Source organism: Meriones unguiculatus, chromosome 4 (assembly GCF_030254825.1).
Source record: "Meriones unguiculatus strain TT.TT164.6M chromosome 4, Bangor_MerUng_6.1, whole genome shotgun sequence".
In the NCBI taxonomy this organism is placed as follows: domain Eukaryota; kingdom Metazoa; phylum Chordata; class Mammalia; order Rodentia; family Muridae; genus Meriones; species Meriones unguiculatus.
This window is the reverse complement of record NC_083352.1, coordinates 132,429,078-132,449,585: the sequence shown is the minus strand read 5'-3', so window position 1 is coordinate 132,449,585 and position 20,508 is coordinate 132,429,078. Positions and strand designations below refer to the sequence as shown.

Below are 20,508 nucleotides of genomic sequence, written 5' to 3'. Positions count from 1 at the left end.
TCTTGTCACCCCTTTGATGTGCCCGTGACCAGCCTAGTCCTTTGACCTCAGTGGTTCCTTCACTCAGATCCTGAAGTTTATCCCACAAAAAAGCTGTGCCAGGTAGCTGCCCACCAGCTACTGAAGGCAGGGTCTGGAGGCCTCTACTTCTCGAAAATGGTAAAGAAAGAGCCCGAGCATCCAAACACAGACTGACACATCAAGAGTGACTTGAATATCAGTTCTCTGTTTCTACCCCCAGGCAGCCAAGCATCCATTCCTGAAAGCAGGAGAGAGTGTTGGGATTGCTTGGGACACCAAGATCATGGAATTACAGAAGGTGTCTAATCCAATCCAGCCCCACAGTCTTTCCAAAAACAATCAGATAAGAGTATGGATTGAGGGCTGGAGAGATGGCTCAGCGATTAAGAGCACTGTCTGCTCTTCCAAAGGACCAGGGTTCAGTTCCCAGCACCCACATGGCAGCTCACAACTGTCTATAATGCCAATTTCAAGGATTCTAACACCTTCATATTAAGGCACATAGAGTTAAATAAAAGGCTATGAATTGGGTGTATTTTCTTGTTCTTCGAGTAGTGCATGATAAAAACATGTGATTTTGTGTAATTAGAGAAGTGGGGAAAAGATCAAGAGCAAACAAATACAGAAAAATAGAAAACCTTTCCCATCAGGAAAAGCCATGATTCTCCCTTCTCAGTGGTGAGTGAAGGAATCAAAAATCTCTATAAAATAGTACATATTTTAGAAAAGGGACAGAGGGAAGTGGAACCAGTTGCTTAACCATGAAATTGCTGTTGAGTACCAACAAGGCTTGGTCAGCTGTGCTGAGTGGTGGAGTGTGTGCTGAGTTTCCACAGCTATTGCTCTGTAACAGGCCCTTGGGGTGATGCTATAACAGGAGGTAATATTCAAAGACCTCCCTGCCTGCTGACTACTGACAGGATTTCAGTGAAGTGAGAGCAAACTTCGCTAACAGATGTTTCTCAGAGTGATGCTAGAGCATGAGGGTGTAATGGAGATAAAATCTGGAGAATAATTCATCAGAGCTAGGTTTCTCATGGCCTCTCCTATCAACAAAGGTGCTGTGTTGGCAAATCTGGGAATGGACATATGTGTTAGGTTTGATGCCCGTAGAAGAACCCAAGGTTAGATGTCAAGCAGGCTATCTAGAAAGATCCAGACCTTACATGGGAGCTTTGGGCCATAGTGCATAGTTAGCAGTTTTCATAGAGAGCCAGGGGAGGGCGATGCTGTCCTGAGGCTAGCCGCATGGCAGTGAATGCAGAATTTTATTTTTCTCAGTGTGGCATCCAAAGTCCCCAGACACACTGTAGTTCAGGTTCACTGCTGGCTCCTTCCCTTTCACTGCCTACCTTCCCTGCACACAGAGCCTACGCCTTCTTTTTATTTCTTTCTTCTCTTTCTTAAATCTTCTAAATCATGATTTGTTATTTTCTTTATATTTTGTTTTACACACATGAGTGTTTTGCCCGTATGTGTGCAAGTGCTCTCAAAGGTTGGAAAAGGGCATTGGATCCCTTGGAACTGGAGTTACAGAAGGTTGTAAGCTGACGTGTGGGTTCTGAGGATTGAATCTGGATCTTTGACCAGAGCAGCAAGTGTTCCTAACCACCGAGCAATGTCTGCTGCGTCTACAGCCCCAAACAAAACCTGCTTCGAAGTTGTTGTTTGGAACATAAGCATCTGGTTGTCTGGACCAGGGAAGGGGTCTGAGCCCGGTGGAGATAAGCCTGTCTTCTGGTTTGTCAGTGAGATATTCGATAAGACTTAGGTAGTGTAGAAGACCACAAATGCCTGTCATAAGAATCACGTTGAGCGTGAGTGTGTGTGGGGATCAGGCCTAAGCGGGCATACCCCATACGCCATCTTATTAGATACTCCCCTTTCAAGATGGCTGCTCTGATACCTGTGAAAACAGAGGTCTGGAGCCTAGGCAACACTGTGCTAAGCAGAGGGGGAATGGGGCCTGGACATGAGTCTATCCATTGGCAGAACCTAAAGATCTAAGGGCCAAGCCATGGTATTTCTAGGAGGAGTGCAAGGATTATCTCAACCCTTGGTCCTCAGTTGGTCATTTACCTGTGAGGCTCTGCATTTAGGCACCTCTGCATTTAGGCACCTCTGCATTTAGGTGTTCCCCCCACCTACACCCCCAAAAAAGGCTGCCTGACCTTCCAGCTCTACCCCAGGTGAAACTTTAGCGAAATACCCAGGAAATTCAGTTCTATGGTTTTTCTCTGAAGTAGAAATGCTAATAGCTTTGCAAAGTTTATAACTTACAGACGCATTTGCAGACAGTCTCAGCCTCAGTCTTTTGTCCTGAGGTCCACCGTTCATGTCTGCAGCTACAGGAGTTTCCCCTTGTGTATGATTTCACTCCATACAATTCTGGTCACCTACAATCTAAGAATGCTATGTGGAAAATCCCAGAAACCGTTCATAAGTTTTTACTTGCATGTACTTCTGAAATGTCACGTATCCGGTTCTGTCCTGCTGTGGACATGATTCACTCTTTTGTCTAATGTATTCCTGCTGTGTTCAGTGCCTGCCAGTTAGTCCCAGAACAGCCTTCTTGGTTGTTAGACTCACTGTAGGCTTCTCAGTGTCTCATCATGGTGTACTGTGTTATCATTAGTCATGATTGGTAAGCTCTCCCTGTGCCTGCTGTATAAATGAACTTTCATTATATAAAGAGAGATAAGGATTGTCCTAGCTGTTCCTAGTTCTTATATGGGCCCTTGAACTACATCTAGGAAACCAATTACTTGAAGAGCTGATTTACAAGAGAAAAGCATGTGGCCTTTCTTAATTGTGAATGTTTACAGGGCCCTTCAGGAGAGAGTGAAGTCCAAAGTAATGACTGAACAAAGGGCAGTTAATGTGTGAACGGGTGAGAGGAGGGGTCGGTATCTAACTAGTAGTTCAAGGGCCACTACACGTAAGGGAGAGGGTGTAGAAAATCAGGGTCATTTATTGAGGTTCATTCTATCCACCCCCAACCACAAGGTGGTTGATGATGAACAAGGCTGCTTTCCTGCATTGGCATGAGGAAAGACATGTCTTCCCAAAGACCCTTTATGATTTGCCATACATAGGAAAGGACAGGGCAGATGGTCCTTTCTTAAATCATAGTTTATCGATGATCTTCAAATAATCAGTGTACCAATTTGACCTATTCTGAGGCAACACTAACCCCTTCCCATGTGTAGGAAAAGTACAGACCATAAGGATTTGGTGCTGCCTGTGGTTTCAGGAATTCGCTGGGAGTCTGGGGATCACCCCCTCTGATATGAGGAATGAATGCCTGTGATAGATGAAGGGGGAGGAGGGGTATCCTGGCCTTTGTATCCGTTCATTCTCAGTGGAGGGTGGATTGTTAAAGGGCCTGGGCTCAGTGGGAGGGCAGGGAGGAGGGGGTCCTGGAGATCCCACTCCAGCCCCAGGAATCCCTTTTATCCTTCCTCCCAATAGGCCTCTGCTTCCTGCCGCTTGCTCTAAAGAAAAAGAGAGCCTGGAGTCTGATCAGGGAGGCAGAGGTGGGGCGGTGGTAGAGTCTGGCCTTAAGTCTCTCCATTAGAAGAAGATTGGAGGTATCTGTATCTGCCAGACATTTTCTACCCATCGAAGTATGGAGGTTAAAAACTCCATATTCCAATTACTGTTAATCTCATCACGGGATTTAACAGGCCTTTAGAATGGATTTAGAAGTGTGACCTCACCTAGCTTCGGGTTCTGTGAAATCGTATTTAAAGCTACACATTCAAGCAGAGTGGGCACTGTTATTTCATTCTCAAACTTTATGTTAGTTTCTGGTTGAGAATAGATCTACTTTATAATAAACAGAAGACTTCTTGTTCACATGAAACCTTTCATTTTCTGGAATTTTCATTCTATATACATTTAAAATCCAAAGGTTACTATGTATAAACAAACAGCCTGCTCAAGTTCTTTCTTTTTGACATACCCAACTTTATTTTGGATTGTTTATCATCAAATTTTACACTCTTAGGAGCAAATGTAACTTGACTAAATTTTGCAAAGCCCAGAACTTATGACCAGTTACTCAGTCTTACTGGCTTATAATTTCTCTCCAAAAATATGGAAAATCCTAGAAAGGCAAATTCTGTTCCAGAAGCTGCATTCGCAAAGGGGGCCAAGGGCACACCTTTGTTTGGGGGCTAACCTGAATATGTCTTATTTGCTTGCATTACTGGACAGGACATTCGAGGCTGCCCTGCCAGAGTCAGCACATGTAATTGGGGAAATCGATGTCTCCCTTCGGGGCTCTTAGCCTTGTCAATAAAATAATTTAGGAATTGACTAAAAAGGAAATTTGAGAGCAATTCTATTAAAGTCTAAAAGAAGGCCCTCAAAGCAGGGTCTCCGCAGCTGCCTTGAAGGAGCTGGATAAGGAAAGAGGCCATGCCATTTGAATTAGGCTCAGGGTCAGCCACATGGTCAGGAGACGAGCTTTAGAGAAAGAGTGAAGCCCACAGTGTTGGGACATCATTCAGAGAAAAGAGATAGAAAAAAGAAGGATGCTTTTCTGAGCAATTCGGGATGGCAGCAGGCTCATGGGCTTTGCTGACTGTGGCTATTCACGATGCTGCACAAGGGGTTAGGAATCCTGGAAGGCCTCATCCTCTCCTTCAAGGGCCAGTTGCTCCTCCTATCTCTTTAGGACAGGTTAAGGTGAGCAGGCCTTCCTGAGGGGTGGTTGTGTGGCCAGGTGATTACTAGCCTGCCTCACTGGACTAATTTCTAGGTCTTAGGTAGCTTGCAATGCCGGATCTCCACCCACGCCAGAGAAGTGGGTTTTCCTGATGGGCTTCTGTAGCACTTGGACAGGAAGGCAGAAGTCTTCAGGTGAAGAATACACACTTGCTGGGTGGTAGTGACCCACGCCTTTAATCCTGGCACTTGGGAAGCAGAAGCAGGCAGATCTCTGTGAGTTCGAGGCCAGCCTGGTCTACAAAGTAAGTCCAGGACAGCCAAGGCCGCACAGAGAAACCCTGTCTTGGAAAAAAAAAAAAAAGAAAGGAAAGAAAAGAAAGAAAGGAAGAAAGAAAACACATTTTACCAAGCTTGGTGGCACTCACCTTTGGTCCAACATGTGGGAGACAGAGGCAGTCAGAGCTCTGTGAGTTTGGGGCCAGCCTGATCTACATAGGCAAGGCTGAATAGTGGGACCTGGTCTTAAAACAAACAAAAAACAAAAAAACAAACAAAAAAAACCCGATACAACTATAGAAATGGAAAGTATAAGGAAGGCCTTGGGTATTTATTTATTATTTATCATTTATTTTTATTTCAAAACAGGGTTTCTCTGTGTAGCCCTGGCTGTCCTGGACTCCCCTTGTAGACAAGGCTGGCCATGAGCTCACAGAGATCTGCCTGCCCCTTCCCCCTCCCGCACTGAGTGCTGGGATTACAAGCGTGTGCCACTGTGCCTGGCTTGCCTTTCAAATTTATATACTTTCTTATTGTACCTGATTCCCTGTCAGGTGATTTAAGAGTCAGGTTGGTGCACACAAGACTCTGAATTAAAACCATGTGAGCAGTCACATTTACTACCAATCTGAGGAGGGAGGGGGAAAACCTCCCCAAATCATAGAACCACATCACCCAACTTTACAGAAAGGGAAATTGAACCTTAGAAAAGCCAAGTGAAATGGCCAACTTCCCTTATGAGCACCCTTAGGCTTGTGTATGCTTGCACCATAGAAGGAACTTAGTCCACTTAATTTACTGGGGGCGTCACCACACTGCTTAGGCATGTAAGTGCCTTGTCCCCTACTTTCCAGATGGCCAATTTCCAGTGAACAAAAGCTCCAAGAGCTTGGGTGAACGCCATCCAAAAGGCAAGCATAGGACTAGGATAGCAGCAAAGGCTGGCTCCAAAGCCTAGCATGGGCTCCTGTGACATTTCCTAGTGTGGGGATCCCATGAGATTTTTTTTTAAAGCGTACACTTGTGATTTATTAGACCTCCATCTTTATGCATAGAAAGCACATAACACACACACACATATACATACATATATATGTTAAAGGTTTATCAAAATAGAATGTTAATTTATGATTTTTATTATTTTCTGAAGAAATGGAGGGTAATTTAACTTATTTCAAAGTGTACTGCAGAGAAGTGTGCTACAACTAAAAACAGTGTTTTCTAAAAATGACAGTACACCCACATCCATGGTTTTCTCCAATTGTTTACTATTAACTTTTTTTTTGTTAGGATGCAAAGTAACGGGCTTTGTTATGACATTTTTGTAAATATGTCATTGAACTTTGCTTACCGTTGCCACAATTTTTAGCCCCAGTGTTAAATCTAGACTTTACATAAAGAGAAGATGGGTGATAATTTGTCTTTAGTTCCCCCATTAACCTTTCTTTCTTGTCTCCTATTTAGACTCCTCCCCCAACATAATACTCCTTCTACTGTTTTATATTTGTTTTTGTTTATTCTACGATTTGTTTTCTTTTTGTTTTTCTCTATGTGTGTTTATGAGCACAGGAGTATGGGTGCCTACAGGGGTCAGAAGGGTTCTCGGGGCATCAGATCCCCTGAAGCTGGAATTATAGGCAGTTGTGAGCCACCCACTGTGGGTGCTGGGAACTGAACTCTAGTCCTCTGAAAAAGAAGCAAGAACTCTTCACTGTTGAGCCATCTCTTCACACATACACACATACACACCCACACACACTCATGTATACATATGTATTGTGTGTATATATATGTGTGTGTATATATATAACATTTAAAAATTAGACTCTACATAAGAGAAAACACGTGTCTTTTCCCTCTGTTGACCTCTCGCATTCCCCTGTCCTTTGCCCCTCAGACTTCCTCCTCACAACACAGCCTTCCCTCTATTTTGATGTCCTGTATGTGTGTGCATTTATTTATTTGTGTGCATATTGCGGGGGGGGGCATGCCTGTGTGTGTGTGACACTCATGTGGAGGGCGGAGGTCTGCCTCAGGTGCTGTTCATCTGAAGCCATCCACTTTGTTTTCTGAGACAAATTCTCTCACTAGAATCTGGGGTTCACCAATTTGGCTATGCTGGAATAGCCCCAGGAATATTCATGTTTCTGCTTCCTTAGCAGTGGGATCGCAGGCATGCACCACCACACCCAGCTTCTCAACATGGGTGGTGGTGATAAACCCGGATCCTCAGAGTATGTAACAAACACTGTACTGACTGAGCTTCTTCCCAAGCCTTGTATGTGTTTGTCCATGTGTATGTATATGTATGTTGTGTGGTGTGGGAGTGTGTGTGTGTGTGTGTGTGTGTGTGTGTGTGTATCAAATTCCACCTGTTAGAAAAAACTTACTTGTCTTTCTGGGGGTCTGGCTTATTTCATTTAACATGATCTCCACTTCCATCTGTTTTTCTACAGTTAACATAATTTCCTTGTTCTTTGTGGAACAGATAACACTCTGCTGCCAATATGTACCACATTTTCCTTATCCACTCATTCATTTATTAGCAACTGGAGACCGGTTCTGTGCCTGCTGCAATAGCCGTGGATGAACACGCCTCTCTGTGGCTTGCTGACTTCCAGTCCTTCGGACACATACACACGCAACAGGGATAGCTGTAGCAAATGGTAGTTTTATTTTTCACCTTTAGAGGAACAGATACTGTGTTACTGGGGAATCCAAGGTTTCTTTCTGGGTTCTTAGACTCATTGATGAAAGAATTTTACTATGGAGTCAGCAAGAAGTTGAAGACAGTTTTATTAGAGTATGAAAGAAAAGCAACAGGGAAGGAAAGCTGTGAACCTTGGCCACTTTGGGGAAAGTGACAAAGGAGAACAGGAAGAGAGTCATGCCCTTTTAAGTACAAGAAAGCCAACATGTTCAGCAATGGACATCAGCAAGTAACTTTATCATAGGATGGGAGCTTCACAAAACATTGGGAAAGCCCAATGTTTTGGGTGTCAGGGAGGCATGCTTGGCTTTGGCTCAGAATCTGAAAAAGAGACAAAGAGAAAGCAAAGCTTGCCCAGAGTCCCAACAAAGGCTTCAGTAGGGACACATGGTTAGAAATAGAGAGAGTAGAAAGGGAAAAAGGTTGGAAGGCTTGGTGGCCCACACCTTGAATCCCCACATGCAGGAGGGAGGCAGAGGCAGGCTGATATTGGTGGGTTCAAGGCCATCCCGGTGTATCTAGTGAGCTCCAGGACAATCACTTGGTGGTAAGACCCAGTTTCAATAAAAGGAGGAACGTACTCCAGAGAGTATGATTAAGCTGGTGAGCCGAGGGAAAAGTCCCCAAAGAGCTGGGCCACAGGCATCCCTGGGTGAGACTTTTCTAAGGTACCCGCCTCTCCTATTTGGATAGCTCAGGCTTTCCTCATGCAAGTTCTGTTCCTTAGATGATGCCCAGGTGGGGAAGGGCTTCCGGTCTTTTTCTGCCAGCTGGCTTCTTTTGTGTGTTCATCTTACCCTGTCAGCCTGCCATTCCTACTCTCCGTCCACAGTGGAGTTTCGAGTGCACATCTGAAGGGATTGCAGGTTCTCATGATCCTAAACAAGGAAGTGAGCAGAGGCACACAGTTGCAGCACAGGCTGGAGGAAGCTGGAGGAGCAGAGCCCTGCTGATGGGGCTGCACAAAAGATGGGACTTTCATGTTCCAGGGTGCAGGCTTCGGGCTCGTTTTCATAGCCCAAGCTTTACTTAAGGCATAGGCTGTCCTACATTGTTATAGACATCATCAGGTATCACGTGTCTCATTACAGCTTAAGTCTCCACTCAAGTGTGTATAGCTTATTATGGCAAACCACAGGTCACCTTCAGGCACTCTGGGCTTTCCTGTCTTCCTCTGGGCTACCTGGTTCCTACCACATGCTGACTTCAAAGCACTTACACAAGGCTCCCCTGGTCTTCATTCTCCTGCCTCAGAATTTCCAGGGTGATTTCCACCAAAGCAGCACAGTTTACCTTCCCACTAGCAAAGCGTAAAGGTTTGGCTTTGCCCACATGCTCAGCAGCATTTGTTGTTATTTGTTTTCTTGCTGATAGCCATTTGGTCTGGTATAAAATGGAATTCCTGATGACTAAGGATACTGACCATTTATGGTTTTTCTTTTGAAAACTGTCTGTTTAACAGATTTTCTTTCCATTTATTGTTTGGATGGTGTTTTTGAGTTTTAATGTTTGGAGTTTTATTTGTTTGTTTTTTGAGACAGGATCTCTCTACATAACCCCGGCTATCCTGGAACTCACTACATAGACCAGGCTGACCTCAAACTCACAGAGATCCACCTACTTCTGTTTTCCTAGTGCTAGGATTAAAGGCATACATCACCATGCCTGGCAATGAAGTTCTTTATATATTCTGGATATTGATCCCTGTCTGATGTATAGTTGACAAATACGCTCCTCTGGGTGATCTGGTCGCTTTACTCATGATTGCCTTTGCTGTACTAAAGGGTTTTTTGTTTTGCTTTGTCACTGAGACAAAGTCTTTCTATGTGGTCCTGGGTATCCTGGAATTCACTATGGAGACCAGCTGGCTTCGATCCTCCTGCCTCTGCCTCCGAAGTGCTGGGATTAAAAGTGTTCATCACAACAGCCGGCTATTATTGCATTTGCTATACAAAAGGCTTTTAATTTCAAGCAGTCGCACTGGTCAAGTCTTGTTATTATTAAGCTATTAGAGTGCTCAGAAAACCTTAGAGTGTTACACTCTTTTCCACTAGCAATTTCGGCATTTCAGATCTTACATTAAGCGCTTTGAACCATTTTGAATTGATTTCTGTGCGGGATTTCTGTTCGGGGCTCTTGTGTATCCATATCGACTAGGGCTGCTGTCTAGTGCTGTGAGGAGCGTCGCTGGGATTTTGAAGGGAATGTGTTGGATGTGTGCCTTGCTTTTGGTAATAGCCATCTTCGCAGTATTAATTCTGCTGACCCATGAGTACACAGGGCCTTCCTTTTTCTAGTCTTTTCCTAATTTTTTTCTAATCTACACTGTTGTATAGTTTTCCTCATGGAAGTATGTTACCTCCTTGGTTGAGTTTATACATGGTCATTTTATTTTTGTATTTTGTAAATGGCCTTTTTCTCTAATTTTGTTCTCAGTAAGTTAATTGTTGGTATGTAGAAAAACTACTGATAAAAAAAAAACCTTCTGTGTGTATATTTGTATGGTGTGCATCCAGGTGTCTACTTCTGTTCTGGGAACTGAAGCTCCAGTTTTCATGCTTGGCATGATGAGCCCTTTAACCACCAAGCCATCTCCCTAGCCCAACGCTTCTGGTTTTTGTGTGGTGGTTTTGTATCCTGATGTTTTGCTGAAAGAATTTATCAAGTCTAAGTTTTCTGGTTGGACAAGAAGGGTCCTTTAGGCACAGGGTCATGTTGTCCTCAAACAGGGGTAGTTTGAGTTCTTCTTTCCTGTTCCCACAGCTTTTATGTCTCTCTCTTGTCTTGCTGTTCTTTGTTAAAACCTGAAACGCAGTGTTGAGTGAGAAAGGGCAGAATGGACACAGTTATCTCGTTCTGATATTAGAGGAAATGCTGTTCCCACTTAGTGCGATGTTGGCTGCAGGTTTATGGAGTAGGTTATTCCTATTCCTAGTTTGTTTTATTTTTCAGGGACTTTAGAGTTCTCAGTCCCAATGGCAGGAAACTATCTGTCCAATATATAATATGTAATAATATATATGTCACTAGAAGATGGAATTCTTGTTGACCTCAGGACCATGGCTGTCAGGACTTTGCAGTTATCAGGTGATGGGCATTAAACTCCGAAGATAGGGCTGATGCCTATTGTACCCTTCACTCCCTGAAGTGACCTTCTCTGGCTTTAGCTCCTCAGGGTGTCTGTATCCAGCCTCCTTCCCCTTCATGATTGCTTACCAGACTATCTGCCATGCCGTCACCTGAGGATGTGACACGTTGTCTCCAGGTTTCCTGGCTTCTTACTGTTCCTTGCTATTGGGCTCCAAGTGTACATCAGATTTAAACAATGGGCTCCCTTTCATTTGGAAGCATCTGAATGAACTTCTGCAGAGCATAGCTTCTACCTGTCCTGGTGCCATTGTTCTGTCATACCAGAACACAACAAATGACATTAGAGTTATAACGCCTTCCATGTTGAACAGGGTTTCCAATAATGTGGTTTTCTCAAACTAAATCCCTCATCCTTCAATTCATTCAATGTGGATTTCCCGAGAGGACACTGCACTCTAGGTTTTGTCACAGCCTGCAGGGTCCTTCTGCTCACCTTCTCCTGGGGACACAGAGATTCTCCTCCAGGGCTTTCTCGGGGTCTTCCCTGGGCCTCCAAGTCTTTGGGCCCCACATCCAAAGCTGCCTCTTGTTCTTACCCTGTTTGGATGCATTTTCAGTTTGGTGTCTGTCTTCCCATCTCTGTGGGGAAAACTGGATGTGGTTTACTTCGGGATGGTCTCCAGGACCCCTGAGGGAATGAGGCTGTGAGAGATGGGAGGGAGTCAGGGGCACGGAGTGGACTGTGTGTCCTAGGAACCACATTCTGCTCATTTGAGAGTGGAGGGTGTGGAGCTGCTCTTCTTGGCCATCTCCTTCAGCCGCAGGGTGAAGGTTATTGGGGGCTGGGCTTTGATGCTCAGTATTTCGGCCCGCCGAATGACCTAGGGCTGTATGTCCTCAGGCGAACAATGCGGAGGCTGGCACTGTGACACAGCCTCATCTACGTTGTTTTCTCCAGGGCTGAGGCTCCAGGTTAACATAGTGACACGCTGGCCTGTGTCTGAGCCGTATGGCCCCAGACAGCTGTGCTCCATGTCAGCATCTGTCTCCTCATCCAAAAACCAGATGTGGTGCTCCTGGTGATCCTTTTCCAGAAATAAGATGCCATCAAGGGCATGCCATGTTTGGGACAGGAAGATTCTCTGTCTTGGCAATGGCTAACAGAATGAAAGAATTTTGGCTTTCACTATGTTTTAGTGGTCAGAAAGGAATTTAAGCAATTGTGTACACATGAATGTGTGTTACAATAAAATGTTACTTATTTAGAAATATGTATATGTGTGTGTGTATATATATATATATATATATATATATATATATATATATTTTTTCACAGTTGATTATACTGGCTGGGTTAATTGGTTCCAACAATCTGAATAACTTTGGATAGGAAATATTTGATATTAGAGATGACTCAGTGGTTAAGAGCACTGACTTCTCTCACAGAGGCTCAGGGTTCGATTCCCAGCACCCACATGGCAGCTCGCAACCATCTGTAACTCCAGATGCTATGGGATCTGACGCCCAGTTCTGGCTTCTGCAGGGTTTACACAGACATAAGTGCAGACAAAACACTCAGACACGTAGAATAATAAAAATATATTAAAAAAAGAAAATATTAGAGAAAAAGGTGGTCTGTATTGAATATGCATGGACTTCTGACTATCCCACAAACGGCACAGCATAGCAATCGGTCATGTCGTGTTATATTTTGTCAGTTATAAGTCACTGAGATAATGTAAGTTACACAGGAGGATGTGCACAGATTATATGCAGGACACCGTTCATGTAAAAGTCTTGACAGTGTGAGTTTTGGGAATTTGTAGGGCCCTGGAACTTGCCCTTCTAGGGCTACCGAGCTAACAAATACTGCGTGGTGAAGAACAAATAGGTTTGGGAAAATGGTGTTCTCAAATGCAGTAAGTGGCATTTGATTATTTTATCATATAACACTCTGAGTTGGAGTAGAACTATGGCCTTTGCCTCGCTCCAGATCTCTTCTCAAAACTTACAGAAAAGTCACCCTAATCTATAAAGAGAGAAGTTATAGTAATCACTTATACAGCCTCTCAGGGTGCTAAGAACCAGAATTCTACAAAGTTCAGCTTCTCTGTAAGAGTCCAGATAGGAGCCCAGTTAAGACCAGGCAGGCTCTGGAGCCTGTGGGAGCACTGATGGAAGAAAGTGGAGGACAGGAGAATGACAGGCTGAGGTGAGGCAGGGCGGGCCTTGTCCATGTCCTGAGGAAGTGGACTCTGAAGGGTGCTGGGGACAGTTGCCTCTGGAGACGTCGTGTAATTGAGGAAGTCAACAAAAGATACAAAACTTGAGGATCCCACAGAGAGCAAAGAGCAGTCACAACAGATGACAACCCTGAGAACCCACACTGCCAATAAAGAAATGACATGATTTCAACACTAGAGGGCGTGTTTGAATCAGGAAACCTAGCCAGCCGGTGCCCTTGACTGTACCCCATCAGTAAAGGAAACAGTGCGAACCCAGAAAGCAGAAAAACAAGCAGAAAAATGCAAGCAGAGCTACAGCCTGAAGGAGAGAGAGCTTGAGAGTTGAGGCATTTCTCACTGAGTGTTGTCGTACAGTATCATTTTCTGTAAGTGAGGGTGCGGAGATGACTCAGTGGTTAAGAGCTCTTCCGGAAGATCCAGGTATGATTCTCAAAACTGGAGGAGCATTTCACAACCATCTATAATTCCAGCTCCAGGACATCCAAGGCCCACTTCTGTCCTCTGCAAGTACCAGGCATGCAAGACAGACAGACATACATGCAGGCAAAGCATTCATACACATAAAATAATGATACACAGACACACATGCAGGCAAAGCACTCAGACACATAAAATAATGATAGTAATAATAATTTTTAAAAGAAAAATGAGAGTGATGACAATATCCTTGCATGTGACACTTTGCAGTCATTGTTGCTGTGTGGCAGAGTTTACAGCAGCACCCATTCAGCCTGTGTGTTCTCCTGGACACTGCCCCATCACGGTGGAAAGCCTTATCTAAGTCCCCTCAAGCCTGTGTGGCTTTGTGGCTTACTTGTGCCCAGTAGAATGGGACAGAAATGTTGCCACCTTTCTTCTGAGGATAAATTGGAAAGGAAAAGATCTTGCGGTGTCCATTTTACTTTCTGGTTCATTCTTCCTGGATCTGTGAGCTGTGTCCTCGAAGCTGTTAGATTGTTCTGAGGCTGCTATGCTATGAAGAAGCCTCAGCTAACCAGAGAGACCAATGACAAAGCCCCAAACTACATGGAGCCATGACCTACCACTTGCTAGCCTCCAGGCCACACCTCCTTCCCTCCTCCCCCCCAACCTCATGTCCCAGCTCCAACCACCATCTGGCTACAGCCTCATTTGATACTCTCAGCCAGAACTGCTCTGCCAAATTCCTCTGGAATTCCAGACCCTCAGAAACCATGGCAACGAGAAAATGAGCATTGTTTTGAACCACCGAGTCTTGTGGTCTTATTAACAACAGTGGATAATTAGGATGAATAAATCTTTAAGGAATAACAATGAGTTCCAGAGAAAAACAGCAGCTTGCTTAACAACTTTTACATTTGTTTTTGTTTTTGGACACTTTTTGAAGAAGCTGACATTCCAGAACATGTGTTTTTTCTGAGAAGACTTACGGCCCTCTTAGACATGGCTTATAAACTAACCTTTCCCCTGAAGAAGAATTGAGATATTTTTAGATGACTTCCTTTTCCTCTTGTCTTTCTGTTTTGTAGCTGGAAAGCTTGAACTCTTCATTGCTTTTGGCCAAAGCTATGGGGCAGCTTGTTAGAACTATTTACTTTGTCCGTGGATGGGACGAAACTGGAAAGATGCAGGCATTTGCAGTACATTGCACTGTGGTATGAAACGGATCTTTTTTTTCGTGGATGTGAGATTTATTCCTGAACGTGAGATGGTGGGACAGAGGAGAACATGGTAGGATGCAGGGCCCGCCACTTGTCCAGGGCAGCCCAGCTGAGAGCATCTTTATGTCTGTAGCTGTCAGAACAAGCCCGTTCTCGGCTGCAGCATCTTCAGGTCCACCCGCATTGAGCAGACCAAAGGAAGCTGACCCGGCTTCCTTCAGGTGTGGATCATCTGACGGCCAGGGAAACTGCCCTTGGTCCCAGGCAGTGTGGGAGCGATATGCTCTTATTATGCAGTTTGGACGTGACGACCTGGTGTGTGTGAACTCTGGCCACTGTGCCTCGGGGCTTCCCAAAGGCGTCATGCCTGTCCGAGCCTAGACTGGGGACAGCACTGCGATTAGAGACAGGGATAGCGGCCAGGAAAATGTCTCGAAGGTCCCTTAGGGAAAGAGGCTGCTTTTGCAGCCACTGCACACCAGGTCTCCGTGGGGTGTTTTGTTTTTTAAGTTACTGTTACAACTGAAAGTGAAACAAGAGAGAAAATTGTAAAATTTTCTCATAAAATCTCACGCAGGCAAAACAATACACCAATGCACATAAAAAAATGAAAGAAATTATCGAAAAAAAAAAAAAGAGTGCTTACTGTTGCCGGGCATAGTGGTACGTGCCTTAATTCCAGCACTCAGGGAGGTAGAGGCAGGAGGATCTCTCTGAGTTCAAGGCCAGGCAGGTCTACAAATCGAGCCCAGGACAGCAAAGGCTACACAGAGAAACCCTGTCTTGAAAAACCCCAAAATAAAATAAAATAAAAATTAAATGGCCATATCCCGGGAGCACAGATTTAATTAAGTTAGCCCAAATGTCATGCTCCAACATGGGAAGAGTGTCATGAAATTTTTATAGTAATAGAACAAAATAAATTGTAAATCAAGTGCATTAAAAATATATTGGTGGAGGGCTGGAGAGATGGCTCAGAGGTGATTACTTATTGCCCTTGCAGAGGACCTGGGTTTGATTTTTAGCACTCACATGGGAGTTTACAACCACCTATAACTCAAATTCCAGAGGATATGACAGCCTTTCCTGGCCTCTTTGGGCACTGCCTACTCATGGTACACAAACATACAACATGCAGACAAAACACTCATCATATAAAATAAAAACACATAAATCTTTTTTAAAATGTTGGTGGAACTAGATATGATGGTGGACATCTTTAATCCCACAACCCAGGAGACAGACACAGGTGGATCTCTGTGAGTTCCAGGCCAGCCTGGTCTACACAGTGAGCTCCAGGCCAGCCTGGTCTACACAGTGATACTATATCTTTAAAAAATGGTAGGAATATATGCATAATAGCAACAGAAAAAAGGGAGGATCTCTTCAGCAACCTCAGAAGTTATCTGATGACATTTGTAGCCTTCAGGTCTGTAGAAGCCAAGGATCTGTTCGTACATTTCAAAAATAGTTTACCTGATGCACAAGGACTTAGATTCTTTGGAATGGGTTACCAGTACAGCTGTGTTTCTTTATTCTGTTATGTTGTATCCATTTCAGACAATAGATAGATAGGACAGAGTCTTCTAAAATTGCCATTAATGTTCTTTTTCAGAATTATTCTGAACTGCTATCTCTGTTCCTGCTGTAACACTGAAAAAGAAATGTACACTTCTTTCTTTCCTTCCTGTTCACTTTCTTCTAGAGATATGGCCAGAGAAGTTGACAAGGTCAAGTTGACAGTCTGAGCTGGAAGGGAAAACAGCAAGGTCTTTGGAGGAGAAGCATATTGGAATGGTCTTTATAACATGCGTGCGTGGTGTGGCTTTATTTTGATGTCCTATCTGTGGGCACCTAACCCAATCCCAAGTTTAACAGCAGAAGTCTACTTTTAAATTATATGGAGGCCAGAAAAATTGCTCAGTGGGTAGTGTCGCTTGCTACAAAGCCGTGGTCCTACTGGGTGGAAGGAGACTAGTCCTCCAGACCTCCACATCCATGCCTGCTTTTGTGTGTGCACACAATCGACCAGCAACAAACATTAAGAAAACAATAACAAAGTAAACAAACAAACAAGTAAATAAATATTTAGCCAGGTATGGTGGTGCATGCTTTTGATCCCAGCACTCCTGTAGGGGCTTGTAGATTCTATGAATTCAAAGCCAGCCTGGTCTACAAAGTGAGTTCAGGACAGCCAGCCAGGGCTACACCGAGAAACCTTGTCTCGAAAAACAAAACAAAGCAAAACAAAAAACAAAAATTTGAAAGTATGGAGAGATCCAAGCAGGGTGGCACATGAGTGTGATGTTATTTTGGGCTGCATGGGAAGTTCAGATCAGCCAGAGCTAGGTTGAGAGAATGTGTCTCAAAAAACAAAATAAAGAAAAGATAGGGAGAGCATTCAAGAAAGTAGTGTATTTTAGCATATTTTAGATTAATCACGTGTTGGCAGAAGCCTTAGAGTGTGGCTCCCTGAGATTTAAACACAAGTTGACGTCATCGTGGCCATCAGAGGAGTGAGGGGGGTGAGACAGATTTTACAGCGGTAATGATGCATTGTGAGTGATGCCCACCGGGCACGACATTGCAGGCTGTGACCTGAGCACACAGGGCAGAGAAGGCTCACAGGAGAAAGTCGGGTGGATGTGGGTAGGAAGGGAGAGCAGCTGGAAACACTGGCAGGCCCCAGAGGAGACGAAGGTGGAGCCCAAGGTGACTGGTTTTACAAAGGGCTTTGCTGCCAGCCAGCTTACAGGAATGTCCAGGACTCGTCTTTCCGTGCAACAAAGACACAAAACTGCCGATTTCCTAGGGCGCAGGTTGGATTGAGGAACAAAGGGTTCAATATAGCTCCTGTTCAGCGCTTTGAAAACAGATCTGAAAGGACAAGTGGATGGTAACAGGAGGTGGCAGCAGAGGGCAAGGTGTTGTGGGCTGGACAGCACGCCTTTCTGTGTGTGCCGTGTAAATAGAACATAGTGTTCAGAAAACACCACTATGGGGGGGGTGTAAGGTGTGTGTGTATTCAGGAAGTGACGTTTGAGGGTGTTTCTGTGTGTGTGCGTGTATGGGCTTGTGGTGGGAACGTAGCAGCACCCTGCCCAGGAAAAGGGGACGGAGGTCTAGGAAAGCTTTGAGGATGATTACAGAGCGGCGGTGGCACAGTCCAGGAGAAACGAGGTGTGAAGGACGTTTTCGGATACACACTTTGCTAAAGCACTTGTTGAAAACTGAAACACAGTTAATGTTGATAAGGTATTTAATACAAAAGAATTTCAAGGTATTTCAGCTTGAGAAGTATGAGCATGTACTATTGAGGTAGTTCGTGGTTTGGTTTGTTTTGTTTTTTTAACTAAGACTTCAAAATATGTATAACCTCTACTTACTGTTCTATTTGGACATTCAAAAGTTCAAGTGACCAAAGCCACCTAGGACTTCCGGCTGCCACATAGCACAGCCCAGGTGCAGAGGATCCTAACTCTGGCAGTGGTCACTTAGCTTTTCTCTCAGTATTACTTTTCCTCTTTAACCTTTGGCCCAGAGATAAATGGCGCTGCAGTATGGATTGTGAGTGTACCAGGGGCCCAGGGTTAAGGTTCATACCCCTAAGGTGATGTTTGGAAGCAATAGAATCTGTAGGAATTGGGGCCTACTGAGGTGTCCTTAGGTCCCGGGGGTGTGTCCTTGAGGTTAGGGATGCTGGTCCCCTCCTCTCTATTTTCTCCACAGTGAGCTCTTGGTTTTGCTCTGCCAGGTTCTTGCACCATAACGAGCTGCTTCACCACAGGCCTAAAAGCCACAGGCCACCTGATCATGGGCTGAGGCCTCCAGAACTGTGAGCCAACTTGTCTGATTTTCTACAGCTAGTTATCTTGAGTGTTTGTTACAGGAACAGAGAACTAAAGGCACTGGCTGCTCCTCTAGAGGACCTGGGTTTGATTCCCAGCACTCCAAGGTGGCTCCCAGCCCTTCAGGTCTGAGGGATCTAAGGAGCCCTCTTCTGGCTTCTAAAGTCACTGCACACGGTGCACAGACATACGGGCAGACAAAATCCCCATTTACATAACACAAAGAGAAAGGTTAAATTAAAATAAAAACAAAAGAACACTGAGGCACTTGGTAAGATCTTTTTTCTAATACAATTAATTTATGGAAAAACCCAACCAACAAAACCAGAAAATGAAAAGATTGGGGGGAGGGGTGGTCCGAAACATCCTTTAACCCTTGCTGATGCTCAGAAATCTTGTGGCAGAAAACAAGGCAACAACAAGAACCTGTCTTACTTTCTGTTATTCCACACTTCCTAGTTAAGTGTATGGAACAATGCTGTAACCCTCTTTAAAGCTGGGAGTCCACATTTTTTAGAAAAGCTATGGGAAAGGGAAATAAGCTAGATTTGCATCCCAGATGGTGGTTGCCATGGGATTTCTAGGAACTGCATACATGGAATTACGAGTGAATAGATTCTTGTATTGTTTTGTTTGAGACAAGGTTTCTTTGTGTAACAGAGCTCTGGCTGTCCTGGACTCTCTTTGTAGAGTCTTGAACTCACAGAGATCCCCCTGCCTCTGCCTCTGGAGTGCTGGCATTAAAGGCGTGTGCCACCATGCCTGTCAAGTGAATAGATTCTTAAAGGTGTGGTCCACAGTTGAAGATGCCACAGTTAGTGTTTGGTACCAACAGAAACTAGGTTACACACACACACACACACACACACACACAATGAACCAGCCACGTACAGTGGCTCACATCTTTAGTCCCTGCACTCAGGAGGCAGAGGCAGGTTGCAATCTCTGTGAGTTTAAGGCTAGCCTCGTCTACAGAGTGAGTTCCAGGAAAACAAGAGCTACACTGTAAAACCTTGCTTTAAAAAAACAAATAACAAACAAACAAACAAATGAGCCTACCTAACTTTACTTTTTGTAGAAACGTGTCAGGGAAAACAGTTGTTTAATCCATTCTCTGATGTTGTCACAGAATATCCTAGCTAGATAAGTTATAGGAAATGGAGGTTTTTTGAAGTCATGCTTCTAGGGGCTGAGAAGTCCAGGAGTCTGATGCTAGGCCAGCATCTGGTTGGTGTTTAGAGGGGCGGGGGCTGGGGGGAAGACTTTTTATTTTGTTGTAACCTGATGGATGGCATCCATGATAAGTCAGAGCAATTGTAACCAAGAAAGCTCCCCTGTGTCACAAAGCCAGTGTGCCTGCCAGCCCACTAAGCCATGAATGGAACACTTCCGACACAAACACCACCCAAAGGCCCCATCTCCAAACACTTTTGCTGTAGGAGCTGAGTGCCCAGTACACTGTTAAGGAGCACATTCAAACCACACCAGTAATAGACCTAAGACACAGTTGATGGCTTCACAGTCTATGTGTGTGAGACGTGATGAAAGAGCTGTTAGAAACCTTCCCTGGAACAGCCTTTCCAAACCTCTGACCCTGCTGTCTACATAGGAAAGCATTCAGCTGGTTCAGCCATGCTCAGTGACATTGAACACAACACCATAACCTTTTAGGTGACTTTGTCAGAATTCGTGGGGAAATTAGCAACAACCGCAGTTTCCAGAGTAACGGCAACTACACTGAGAAATGAAACCTTAGTGGGTATATCTCAGCCTCTTCAACTTACTTTTGCCTTGAGGATGTTGTTGTCTTGACATCCTGGGAATTGAAACCAAGGCGTCTCATGTGCTAGACAAGTGCTGTCCCCGAGCTCCATTCCCAGCTCTCCTGTTGCTTCCTGTTTGACAGGGTATCACTAGCTTGCCCAGGCTGGTTTTACATTGGTTTTGTAGCCCTGGCTAGTCTTGAACTCAAGATCTTCTTGCTTTAGCATCCTAAGTGGCAG

At 44.5% G+C, this 20,508-nt stretch overlaps 1 protein-coding gene across 7 annotated transcripts in view; it reads left to right on the top strand.

Annotated features, from left to right (window-relative positions):
- The window catches only part of Rin2 (Ras and Rab interactor 2), a 201,293-nt gene that overhangs the window by 11,048 nt on the left and 169,737 nt on the right, over nucleotides 1-20,508 (top strand). The gene's annotated exons all lie outside the window — the stretch shown is intronic.